At 38.1% G+C, this 14,200-nt stretch overlaps 1 protein-coding gene across 10 annotated transcripts in view; it reads left to right on the forward strand.

Annotated features, from left to right (window-relative positions):
• The window catches only part of LOC102697294 (regulator of G-protein signaling 20-like), a 148,938-nt gene that overhangs the window by 31,321 nt on the left and 103,417 nt on the right, over nucleotides 1-14,200 (forward strand). For 7 of the 10 annotated variants that reach the window (XR_011191013.1, XR_011191012.1, XM_069195469.1 and 4 more), the window contains exon 1: nucleotides 12,185-13,656. The gene's annotated coding sequence lies outside the window, so the exon portion shown is untranslated. Of the gene's footprint in view, nucleotides 1-7,292; nucleotides 7,382-9,089; nucleotides 9,143-12,184; nucleotides 13,657-14,200 lie in introns of those variants that run through there. The other 3 variants (XM_069195470.1, XM_069195472.1, XM_069195471.1) reach the window with 2 other exon arrangements.

Below are 14,200 nucleotides of genomic sequence, written 5' to 3' on the forward strand. Positions count from 1 at the left end.
TGTGCCACCCCTTCTGCACAATTCAGTCAATATCAATTCATTCTTAAGGTAATGTGCATATCTGTCCTGCTATGCCAGGTTTAAATTCACAAGTGTGCTTATGTAGAATGTTTTTAAAAGTGGATTTGTTAAAAAATGTATTCATATTGGCCAAGTTAGACTCTATGCCTGTTCATAAGTGTCTGTTTCAGTCTAATTCTGATGGCCTGTTAAAATCTGGAAATGCAATACCACGTGATGCAATCTGATTTAATTAAAATATTTAGTTTTTCTTTTGCAATTTGATTCAATGTTTTTACAGCACTTAGTAAAATGAGTGTAATACATTTCAGGTATGAGAGGGTAATTGAAAATTGCCCTTGTTGAAATAACATTAGCCTACATAAAAATAACATTTTTTGAATAAAACAAAAATTTTCAAATTATTTGAGAGAAGTATTAAATGTGACGGAACCAAATTGCTCCTCGCGTACTAGCCATGTATAGCCAAATGTATAATAGTATAAAAGGATAAATCCGGAGAATGAGCCAGATGGAAACTCTGAAGGTCCTGTAAAATCATAGACCAAGAAATGTTCTTAAAGGACCCTAACTGTCTTTCAGAACGGCTGGCAAGAGCTACACCTTTTGAGGGAACAGTTGAAACAGCCTTGCATACTGTAGCATGCTCCTTGATTTTGCCATGTATAATTTCTACACAAGAGAAAGGGCGGAGTAATAAGTGATATTAAACTGGTCAGCAGATAGAATGAGCTGAGATTCATGACCCAGGTACTCAAAAAAACAGCTTTCTTTGCAAGTCCCAAGCTTGCTTTTAAAATTGTATTATTACTTTGTCCAGATTTTTCCAACAAAACCTCCTATTTCTGCTCCTAAGTTTGAGACTGAATTTAGCTATCTAGAAACGGAAATGACAATATTCTTTTTAGTGTCTTATCTGCGGCTTAGTTAGATTTTGCCAGCCAGAGCTCAAATGAGCCTGACATCAGGAGCTACTATACATTTATCAATTGAAAGTACAAAATCTGTTTGAATAGCTATATACCACAATAGTAATATTTTAAGCTTATAAGGTTGTTGCATTCAAGACAGTTTTACTTTCCATGGGTATTATTAAAACGATATGCCATATGAAAGATAATGGGTATGCTGCAGCTGGAGAGATTTTGATAAAACTCATCCTGGTTTTGCAAGTGATTGCTTTACTGATGCGAGTCTCATTTGTATCATTATTATCATTAAATAGATTGTTTAAATATGCCAAATAGGTTTATGTTAATGCGTCTAATACAGATTTAGCAGTGAAATACACCTGATAACTAATGCATGTATACTTTTTCATACTTCCAAATGTTTACATACTTTCTAGGCTAATCCTAAATGGATTACAAATTGAATATGGATGTTTCTCTCAATTCTTCAGGTGTCTTGAAAGCAGTTTTACATATAAATGAAACTGAGATACAGTATACACCTCAGCTTTAGACTTGTGACATGGAACATAAGTCCCAGAGAAAATGAATATTGAAACCTCTCATTAAAATATCCAGCATTTTAACCAGAACTAGTAACGGGTTCTTCATGCTGGATCTGGAGGAGAAACCCCCATTCCTCTCAAATTAAGATGGTTCACTCATTTTATTAAATTTTTCCAAAAAACATTTCTGTTTTTTGGCCAAGTTTAAGAGTTTGACGGTTTTAAGAGGCATCCAGAATGTCATTAAAAAGAAACATCAACAAAGGCGGAGTAACTGTACCATGAAATGACAGACATTAAGGAATTTTAAGAACATAAAAGCTTAAGCAATTACAATTGGGCACTATTATTTCTGATTTTGGTCAATGGAATATCGGTTTGGTGTGAAAGTGCTCTCACCGTGGTTCTGGTCAGGTAGAAGATGTAAACATTTATCCCAATTAACTTAGGAATTAAAATTCCACCGCAGAGACATCATGTTGGACAGATTTCCAAATCTGAAAGAATATGGATATTGTTTTTCTTTCTTTCCGCAGTTTCTCCAACTCTAACTTGTTCTCTCCAATTTAAATTCTCCTTTCATCTCTTTTCTTACATCTTACAAATAATATAAAAAGTTGATGAGCCTCTCTTGAGTTATTAAATCTCACAGCGGCATCTTTCTTCAAATCCACAGATCCCTGGATATTCAATATGCCTTTTATGTCATTGTTCAGTGCACCAGATGCTCTGCTGTTGTCTGCACTACATAAATAAAAAATTCTTCCACTTGAGTGCTTCACTAGGACAACACATAGGGTACATTTAACGTCGGCTGATCTCTTCAAAGAACCGTATCGTGAAAGGTATTGGCAAAATATGAAGTCATTAAATTTGGCTAACTATGAGGAGCATATTTATGTGGACTGGAAAATGAGCCGTTTGTACAGCTGTGGGTGATGTGTTTTCACTTATTAAATTTTCTCACTCCATGGTGCAACATTTTCTCAGTGTAGTTGTAGGATAAAGGATAGACCCTTTAACTTTCCCTGTGTGTACAGTAAACACAAACACGCCACCTGTAAATATATCCTTTGCCAACACATGAAACTGTAGACTGTTTGTAGATGCACTGTATATTTCTCTGGAAATTGGTAAAATATTCTGCATGGCTGCATTTATACACTTATAAAATTCAAAATAATCTAGTATTTGTGCACCATAACTGTTGAGCTGGATTGAGAGTGTGCAGGATCAATGTGAAAACTGGAAATCCACTCAAACCACCTACCTTTCTCTTTCTTTTTCCTTTTATTCTTTAGGCGGCCTGACATGGTACTTTATATACTCACAGCATGTATCTTAGCAACCTTAGGCTGTGAAATGAAATCTTTTCATATAAGCGAGGAGCTCAGGAGGGAAGTTTGTGTTGCCCAAAGGAGCCTTTCCAACCTCTGACTTCCTTTTTTTTTCTTCAGTCCCCAGTGTAACAAACTGAACAAACAATAAATAATGCATGTGATCCTTTGGCAAATGAAACTACCTGCAAAAAATCAAGGTACAATCCATAGGGTCTTCTTTCTCTGTCAATGGGAAGAGAGCCATTTGATTGTTTTTGTTTAATAATGTGTCTGTGACTTACCTCACAACACAACAGCATTCAGCACATTCAGGACAAAGTGTCTGCCATGACTTTGGAAGGGTTAAATGTTAATTAGACACTTCTTTTTATGAATGATAGTATACAGTATCAATGTGATGTACTTACTGTACATGAGTTATAAACAAGTACAGAAGTGTCTTCAATTCCTGTTTGATCTAAATCTGTCATCTAATGTAGTTTAAAAATGACAAATACCTAGAAAGTGAAAATGACAAAACTGCTGCCAGACTTATTGTCTGTTTACTAGAAGGATACAGTTGGTAAAATGTAATAAAGGCTCTACCTCAAATACCCTGTGTTGATGAACAAAAACAGTGTTTACAGTGGATGAGAAAACACTTCCATATAATAGAGGTAGATGACAATATATTTTTACATGCATCCAGTTCTTACCAATGAGCTCTTCCTAAGGTTCATTCAAAGTTTTGTGAATTCAAGAATAAAAAGACTCAATTTGTTAAACCTGCTAGAGTAGGATATTCCTATTGGCACAGGCATTAACTAGGTGAATCGATTATTCCAGAACAACACCAAATTTTTTCTTACACTATTCCAAAATTAGGTCTAACCAGTACATTTGCCATTTTAACATAACATTCCTTGATTTAAAATTTCTTTACTTTCTACATGTCATTTTCATTGCTTTCTCCATGGTCATTGAAGACAAACCATGTGTCAGGATGAACACCTATTGTATATTCTTCAGTAACAAATATTAAGAAAATGAGTAGTTGATAGCTGTCCTTGCATTGCAAGTGTCAAAACCAGAACACACAATGTATTGCATTTTTAATATTAACACAGCGTGAAACCAAACCTAATTACGTGAAAAGTCAATTTAAAAGGAATAGCTACTGCTATTCCCTTGTAATTTTGCACAATGAATGAAAAGTGACAATGTATTGAAATGAATTTAGTGTTTAATGGACATTATACTTCACCACCTAATAGTAACTTCTGTTATTTCAAGTTGAAATGACATCACAATTTATTTCATGGCAGAAATTTACATTTTGATTGCACTCTCAGTTAATGAACATTGTTCATTACTTTATTATCCATTTGTCTTTTATCTTTCCCTTGTGACCCCAGTTCCTTATAGGGGGAACTTACTCAGATATTAAACCAATAGAATATTAGAGGAAAAAAGGCATGACTCTAAGGTTGGATGAATTTTTAATTTTGACATCTTCAGTTTTAGATTAAACATGGCACTTCTGTTGTAAAGATGTTCTGACTGAACGTTACGTGGTATAAATCCATTAATACCACTTAGTATTGCGTGATGTGCAATATGGTGCATGACCCAGATCTTAGAAACATTTAGAAATCAGATTAGATAGTGCTTCAGTACAGCACTTGTGAATCATTTTAGTAAAGATGCTCATCATTTGTACAGTATACCTCTTAATGCAAATGATTGGATTTGTACTGAGGGGCTTGAAGTGTTCAAGCAGTGCGCCTTTGATCAGATGTTATCCTTCGATTTCTGCCTGCTGTGAGAATTAATCTGTCAAGATGCCTACAAAAAGAGTTTTCCCTACAGGATGCTTCCCCAAAGGTGGACGTCTTTGTTCCTTAAAACACATTTAGGAATGAAAGGGTGCTATTGATTTATAGATGTGGTCCTGTCATACATAAATTTCAGACTTTGTCACAATGTTTATATCTCTGGCCTAAAGGAAGGCCTTTGTCCATCTTGCTCATTGGGTTGATATAAACTCATTGAGTAAAGAGTCTCGCTATTGCGATTTGTGGAAGACAGGACCACTTCTGTTGTAGCCCTATCAGTATCTAGGGTCCTAACCACACAGTATTAAACGCCAAAGATTAGAGTGAAGTCATAAAACTCAAATGTTATTTTCACACAGAGATAGAGATTATTTTTTTCCCCAACATGATTTAATAAATAGTGAGTATTGCATAATTAAATAGCAGTATTTCATTTCACTATTTTAATTTATAGATACAATTCTCTTCCATTCACTTACCGTTTCTTGTCCTTGAGTGCTACCAGATATTTTGATTTCTTTTATATAATCCCACCTTTAGTCTACATGGTTTTATAACTGGTATATTGTTGTATAGTTTTTATAGTTCACGGACTTCAGCCCTTGAGATCTACAAATGTAGAGTTATGATGTTGTGAATGATTGAATTTTCCTTGGAAACAAAACAAGGTTTTGAATTCTCCTTTCTGTGCAAACCTGTCCATTGACATCAGGTAAATTTGGCTTGGTCCCAAATACAGAATAAACATCTTTTATGAAGCAGCAGACTATGACTGTTACAGATTGGGTAAGAACGTCTCTAACATTGGATGGGACACCAGTAACTAGATTAAAGTGGAATTACTCTTAGATTCCTGGAGAGCTGTATTGCTGCAGGCGTTATATGTGTCTAGGGACAGAAGAGAACAATTGAGTGCAGTTTTATTTTCATCGACACAAACTAGCCTTGTTTGAGGCTCCTGTGATGAATCGGAACAGGAGCAGTTATCCTGTGGTGAATCCTAATTATCATTTGGAAAACAATGTGCATCCAGAGATTGCTAATTCATTCTGAAATACCACTCCACTGGGGTTTTCAAACTGCTCCACTTTCTTTCTCCGAGGTGATTTCTGTCGTTGCTAAGGAACAACCCTAAGTTATGCTTTCCATTGTCCTGAGGACTTGGTGTGAACACGATCTGGGTTATTGATCCTAGTTCTGTCACAGGGACATTAAATGTGCAATCTTTAGACCAAAGGGGAATGTTTATTCTCGTTAGTAAATTTAAATAAATCTAACTGATCTAAAATCATTATGATTTCTACTGAGCTAAGCGGAATTTGTACTTGTTGGAAAAGCTATTCATATAGAGAAACAAAAGAAAAAGGATAAAAAATATGCCAGACAGAGATGCTGCAATGAGAAAGCCAGTGAGGATTTTATCTCCAGAGAAACCGTCTCACAGGACTCAAACATAAATGAGTAGAAGGTATTCTGTGGTATTCAATTAGATTTGTACAAAATGACCTGTTATATCTAGTGGTTAAAGCACAGTGATCTCTTGGCGAACAGATTATGCCTGGGGGAACAATGATGAAAGACATCCATATCCTGTTTAACAGCACTGCTCTATATTGGTCTCAAGTGTTATTCCTAATCTGACTTAAAATTGGAGTTATTTTATGAGGCTAATGTTAAAATAATCACAGATTTTAAAGCCCTACAGTAGAATATGTTGTTGGAATATGTGTTCATCAACTAGGTCAGCAGTGTTTTAGGTCCTGGTGCAAGGAAGGTCATTTTGATTAAAGTACTCCTCGAATTTACGTTGCACACAGCAGTGAAGCCTTGTGATATTGGAGAACTTCAGGCAAAAGTTCTATATATGAATTTAAAAAATAGGATCAGTGGTTCAGTGGCTTTAGCTTTTATTGATGTTCTGTGTTTTCTCAAATTTGTTTGTAGTTACAGGTGCTAGTGAGTGAAAATGGCTTTGCAACAATTGGTTAATACTCAAATTATAGAGGCACATACTTTACATACGTCATTCAGCAGTGATAATTTTGTAAACGGATTTCTGAAAGTCAATGTTAACAATTGCAAATGTACATTTGAATCTTTTTTTTAAAAAAGTCAAATAAATTTGGATAAAATTAGATGTATGCGTCGTAGATCCGAATCCATGATCTGGCAAAGCCATGGAATGATATAGTGCAGAAACTGTATCAAGTATCGTGGCTGAATTGTATCTTGCGACCAAAAATGTTTGCAACTTTTTGTATGCAAGGTTGTATCTTACAGAGGGAGTAAAGATTTGAAAAAAAAGTTGTCTTATAATTTATATTAGGGTGGGTTATAAATATTTATAAATGAACATGAATAATTAATCTCAGACTTTAGGGGGAGAAGTTAATATTACACGTTAGTTTAAAGTGTTCATAAGTCCATTTGCACGTCTACAGCACATTATACAAATCCCCAATTCCTATTTTTATGTGTCGGGAATTTTGTTTAAACACTTTGTTATACAGTATATCAGGAAAAAATTACTGGGGGGGAAGTGAAGCTATCAATGTTTGCTGTTATTTGTGTACATTTGTTTGTAACTAATTTGAAAGTACATATCTTATAAGTGCAAAGAATGATGTTCCAGTTAATATTTTGTACTAATTGTTTTTTCAGCTTCCATCAGCTTGTAGCCCTTTGAGTGGGCTCCTGTTGCTGTGTCAGAGGGGTTACTTTGTGTGGTTTCCTGTTTGCAAGCATGCTGGGTGAGTATTATTTTTCCACACCCACTTGTCACTCCCAAGGTCTTGCAAATAAAAAGCTTTCCATCAAATTTGTTCCGCTAATTTTCCATGGATTTTTCAGCACCGCTTTTGATCGCTCAAGATGGAAAGCACTGTTTTTTTTTAACAAAGCAATTTTGGTTCAAAGCAAAGCTATATCTGCACTTGTGTACACTGCACATAAGTACTGTATACATTAATTAAATTGCTTTGATTTCCTATGTTGTATCTTCAAAATATTCATTCTTTTGGAATTTAAATCTACAAATAATGGCAAATAACTCAAATACCAGCCAATTCAGCCTTGATCTTATGTTTCTATTCAAATACAGATTTTCTGGTTTCTGTGCTCTGTGTGGTCCATTGAGGTATCTGAGTGATAATTTGCATTAGGACTAAATGTTCTGGAGGCAAACTTGGCCTGTAGCAGTGTATAAACACTCTAGCTAAAAGATCAATCATGCACTACAAACAATACAGAAGTTTGATTACCAAAGACCAAATACAAATAGTGTCTTTATAATGCTGTTTTCTTGCTCAGTGTCAGAAATGTAATGAATTAATTCCTCCTGAGGTCTCATGAAACAACCTTGAATTCCTGGCAGTTTTTGTTTAATTCATAGATTTAAATATTTCTGTGTATTAGCCTTGGGCACCACAGCATTTCAGTGTCATTTCTCACTATGGCAACTATTTTGGCATTTATCTACAAACTAACCTGCAGGGCCACATCCAGCTAGAATTATTGTGTCAAGAGATCCCTTGATGAATGCTCAGTGAATCTGTTAGAAACATGGTGTCTTATGAATACACTCATAGAATTAAACATTATGGCTGTCTCAAAAGACCAAAATAGGATTTGTGAACCTTTAATCCTTTATTAACTGATACAGTTTCACAGAGAGTCCCTGGAATCATTATAAAAATAAAAATAAACATTATAGAATATTGCTAAATCATTTTTTTAAAGAAACCAAATTTTCGTAATTTGAAAATGGTCAGAATATGAAAAAATGAAAAGCAGAAGAAACAGTATAATAATGACCGATTAATGATATTGGCCATAGATTTCTAGGAACTTTTTTTTTCTTCTGCATGTCTCAAGATATTTTGAACTAGAAGAAAAAGCTTTCTCCTTTGAGCACTCTGTGACATTTAGAATAAACTCTGTAGAACACACTTGGTTTCTCACTGTGATAATTACACACCTACATTTTGTAATGGTTTGCTGGGCTGTTCATTTTACATTGCCAGTACTATAGTTATGTACTGTAGCTAGTTTAACTTCTGTCACTCTTTAATATACCAGAAAAATGGGAACATTTTCAGATATATTAATTTAATTGACTGTATTATAGTCAGGAGCTGTGTCAGCATGCAAGCTGCAGAGGAATAAGTAAAGGTTAATCCCATGTTGAAGAAGAAAAAGAGCTTTGCACCACGAAGTCTTCGTAAAGTGTACAGAGGATTGGGTGAGAAAAAGACTGCAAGGCAAAGGGGAAGTGAAAGAAAATGTGAATAAAGTTATGGGGAAGATTAAAATGAGGCTAAATAGCTGAGGTCTGAGTGATGGATTCTAGGAGGAATGTGAAGGCACGAGTATGTAAATTAAGATTTTAGATATTGCTCGCTAAGTATATACTCGGGTGAAATGTAAACCAAACTGAAGCACTTTGGTTTCTGTCTTCAGATCTCTCCGAAAGCGTGTGGGCAGAAAGGTCATCCCCATCTTCATCAGGAGAGGTGAAAGGCAGACTTGTCGGCAGAGATCTTTGGTCCTCACTGTTTCCCGAAAGGGTTGGCCAAGTTTCCTGTTTTGCCAGTGGAAATAGCACTTTCTGGAAGATTGTTTAACAAAGATTGCTGGGCAAGCAGGGTGTCCTTTAAACATCTTGAAATGGCCTAAGGGCCCATGCATCTGTGTTGATTGATACATAATTTCAGATTGTCCTGTGGCTTTCTTGCACCAAAAAGTCCCTGGCATGGAAGCAGTGTGTGGCAGTAAGAGGATTACTGTAAGTGTATGAGATGATTGACTGTGTGGAAAAAGTTCCAGAGCAAGGGTGATGGTGTAAAGTGGATGCTGTAAATTTGGCCAGTAGCCATATCACCCTGCAACTCACAACTGGCAACCCACTGAACCTAAGTAGGTGTAAGTCTGGAGCCAGTATCTGGATGAGAGACCTCCTGGGAAAAACTAAGGTTGCTGCTGGAAGAGGTGTTAGTGGGGCCAGCAGGTGACGCTCACCCTGTGGTCCATGTGAGTCCTAATGCCCCAGTATAGTGACGGGGACACTATACTGTGAACAGGTGCCGTCCTTCGGATTAGAAGTAAAACCGAGGTCCTGACTCTCTGTGGTCATTAAAAATCTCAGGGTGTCTCTCGAAAAGAGTAGGGGTGTAACCCTGGCGTCCTGGCCAAAATTTCCCATTGGCCCTTACCAATCATGGCCTCTTAATATAATCCCCATCTACAAATTGGCTTCATTATTCTGATCTCCCCACTGAGATCTGGTGTGTGGGGAGCATTCTGGCGCACTATGGCTGCTGTCGCATCATCCAGGTGGAGCTGCACATTGGTCGTGGAGGTGAGTCACTTTGTGGAGTGTCCAGAAAAATGCTATAAAAGTGTAAGCAATTATTATTATTAATTAATAACTTTCACAAAACCAGGACATGCAGAATGGCAACACTGAATCAAACAATGGTACAGGTACACTATATCAAATATACACACTATATCAAATATCTGTTTTTGACCAAAAAAACAAAAACAAAGCTAACTCCAAAGACAGTCAATAAAGACATGTTTTAATGAACAGCTCTAAAGTTGTAACCCATTTTTATAACAAATGTCTTCTATTATATTAAATGACAACTACTATAATTATACTGTATAATGAATGAGGCTATGTTAGTTTAAGATTTAAATTGTATTATTAAAATGTAAAGTTTTCTACTTTAAAACATTTATTTACCAGGGATACACAGAAAGAGCAACATTTTGGGACTGTTTAGCTAGCATCATGAAGGATCAAACAAGATCTTTAGCACTTAATATTTTAATACCTTCGCAGTTTTTATTCTCATGGCGCCTCACTCGGTATTACCCTTGGTGCGATGCATTTACACCAACCTCGTGCGTACACGATCTTCTGGTATGTTATGCAAAGTCCGCTGAATATTTAAGGGAAAGATAAAAGCTCCGTGAAGCTGCCCCCCCTACAGACAGCACAAATGATCTAACCCACCTCATTTGTTAGTGCTGCATCTGTGCCGTTGAAAGTAGCGTTTGTGCTGCTTTCGTTCCCGAGACACAGCGCCTTATTTTTCTGGTGATCACGTGACCACGCACGGTGACTTTGACCTCCAGTGACCCCGTCTGCCGAGTTCAAGCGCTCTGTTACAATTTAGCTAAAGACAATCGATATCCATAAACACATGAGCCTCCTTAGATGTGAATAATACTAAGACGTGACGCATGCCAACAAGTTAACCATCTATGCCATAAACCTCTGGCTGTAATGTATGTTAAATCATCGTGATTGCAAAAATCTATGGTTTTTTTCTTTCCATATCTTTCCCTACCATGACACGCTGTTGCCAAACGCTTAACTGCGGGATACCATCGCGACAAGCCCTCGGCAGCATGTCATGATAGGGACCCCATGTATATTGCATGTATATTGCGGCAATGTATATCACGACTGGCGCCTTGCTTCCCTGCCACCCTGGCACAGCTGTCACAACAAAGGTCTCATATCCGGACATGATATACCCAGACAGGACGTGTAGCGATATATGGACTTTGTGTCGTGACATGGGGTCAGCATATCCCGTCAGGGTATGTCATATCGCGATATGCGGGCTCTTTGTCGCGACATGGGGGCGGGGCACTTTTGCCCTGGTATGTCATATCGCGATATGCGGGCTCTATGTCGCGACATCGGGGTGGGGCACTTTTGTCGGGGTATGTCATATCGCGATATGCGGGCTCTATGTCGCGACATCGGGGTGGGGCACTTTTGTCGGGGTATGTCATATCGCGATATGCGGGCTCTATGTCGCGATATGGGGGCGGGGCACTTTTGTCGGGGTATGTCATATCGCGATATGCGGGCTCTATGTCGTGACATGGGGGTGGGGTGTTTTGTCGAGGTATGTAATATCGCGATATAAGGACTTAATGGCGCCACTGTGATGCACCAGTCGCAATGAGTATCATGATGTGATCGTGATGCGCGCACTCCTATCGTGACATGCTATCGGAGTCGTGACCGCGCTGTGGATGCCATGACATTCTTTGTCTGCTATTCAGTTTTGCCCTCACTGCGACTACTCTTAGATTGATCAGTAATTGGAAACAAATGGATGTGTTTCTGTATATCCAGCGTGCTCATTCAGCACACACAGTATACACGGAACTTCCGCTGTGGCGCTTTACCCAATCAGAGTGTCGATTCTCAGTTTTCACCCAATCGCGGCCCGACCTGTTGGGGGGGTTTAGCCAATCACGGGTCGGAGAGCATTTCAAGCCAGCAGCGCCAGGTGGATCGGCTTGTTTACAGTGAGAATCTATTTTTTAAACGATTTACTTATTTTGCAAAATAACTACATCGGTTTATTTTTTTAACGTCTTTATTGAATCATGTCCCGTACTCTTCGAAATAAATATATTTTGTATTTACAATATAAGTGTCTCCGCTCCTTGCTGTAATGAATAAATGGTATTTGAACAATTTTAATCGTATATTTAAGGTAGGGGAAACACCTTCTGCTTTGTACTTCAGAAATTAATAGAAATGTAAAGTCAATGATCATTATATTATTATGCTCGTGCTTTCAATGTTGTTTTTCATGTTAAATTATATCGATCTTGAAACTAATACCTAAAAATGTGAATATGGGCTCTCGTGTTGTACAAGCGGTAATTTGGAAACTGGTGTCTCTTCACCAATGAAAGGAGTACACAAGCAATACATTTTCGAGAACACGGTTAAAAATTAAAAGAAACGACCTTACCTAATGAAATAACCTTGTAACACCTCCCTAAATGTAAGACTGCTTATTCGTGTAAAGGCTGCAAAGTCTGGGGCGAACTGATCAAAAGATCACAACTGAAAGATCTGGTGGTCGTGACGTTGCAGTTCTGTACGTCTCAGCCAGGAAAAGAAGGCGACCAGACAGATTCGTAAAACAAATTGCCCCCGTTGTTTTCATCACAGTCAGAAGTTCAAGTACCGAGTTTGTTGGTACCTGTAAACGTCCTTGTTGATAGCCACGTAATTATCCGAAAAAACAAGGCGCTATACAGTATCTCGGAAAAGCAGCACAAACGCTACTTACAGCGACACAAACCGGCACAAACGCAGCACTAATGATTACGGTTAGTTTAATCGTTTGCGCTGTTCGACAGGCGGGTGAGCAACATCATGGACCAGGACCAGCAAACATGTCTGGGTCATTACATTGCAGACTGCAGAAGACTCGAGTACACCTGAGGACCTAACACAGGCGCCCATACCTGTGTCTTCAGAGGGCAGGTGTGCCCTCACGCTGTGTTCTACACCAAGGACTGGCCGGGAACACAAAGATACAAGGACTGTGAGCTCATCGCTTCATGTTTGCGCAAAGACCCCTGTAAATACAAACACACGGATAATGACAGTTTATTAAAGAATTGAGATATATGTTCACTTCTGTTTTGTGAAAAAAAAATGTTTCCAGTATTGCCGCGGTCCACAGGTGTGAGACGGTGGACTTTCAAATGTTGCTTCTCGGATGTGTTATTTACTACCCGCGGCAACCTTGTACGTAGTGCCACCCTGGTTCTTCACGTTAACTAATGTGCTTTACATAAAAAGTATTGTTCTTAAAGTTGCAAATTCAAGCCTTTTTAAACTCGTAGCAAGACTGACGGGTCGAATGCAATTGTATGCTAGTGTTCGCTTTTTGAGACTACACCCGCAACTCTTCTGATTAGGGTCTGTGATATTGGTGACAAATTTAATTTTCTTGCTCACAGAAACGCACAGAAGACACTGATATTAAATGCAAAATCCACCGCCGCCCCCCATCCGGGCAAACAGAGGATCACAATGCAGAACTGTTACTCTCGCACCGGTAACAGACGCTTGAACTCGGCAGACGGGGTCACCGGAGGTCAAAGTCACCGTGCATGGTCACATGATCACCGGAAAAACAAGGCGCTATATCCCGGGAATGAAAGCAGCACAAACGCAGCACTAACGAATGAGGTGGGTTTAATCGTTTGTGCTGTCTGTAGGGGGGGACAACTTCACGGAGCTCAAGGTAAACCCTGCATGGTATCTTAAATACAATATTTCAAACGGATTTTGAATCTTGCGTTTTGCGTTGTGTTCATTGTGTTATGCTATTAAATAATAACTTCAGAGTAACTCGTAAAACTACTAAACAATCTAAAAGCAGGCATACGAAATATTTAGAACTGTTACAAGCAACAAGTGAAAATGAGCTCTTGCAGCGTTTCTTTAGCTAAAGACGAAGTCCTCATATGAGAGACCTTTGCAAACTAGCTGTCATTTGAACGGGAATTTGCCGACTCTTAGACAGTGACGAGATTATCGCCATATTCAATTCCAAGTCACGACACCTGCGTCTGGTCTAGAAGGCAACAACCTCACAACAGAGGAATGCACTGATTGTTTTTGTGTGTGTGTCCGCCGTGGCACTGTGGCGTTCTGCAGCCTAGGTAATTGTTGCTTAACGTGAGTGTGAGGGAGAGAAACAGACACAAAGTATTAATATATATAAGGTTCC

Source organism: Lepisosteus oculatus, chromosome 11 (assembly GCF_040954835.1).
Source record: "Lepisosteus oculatus isolate fLepOcu1 chromosome 11, fLepOcu1.hap2, whole genome shotgun sequence".
In the NCBI taxonomy this organism is placed as follows: domain Eukaryota; kingdom Metazoa; phylum Chordata; class Actinopteri; order Semionotiformes; family Lepisosteidae; genus Lepisosteus; species Lepisosteus oculatus.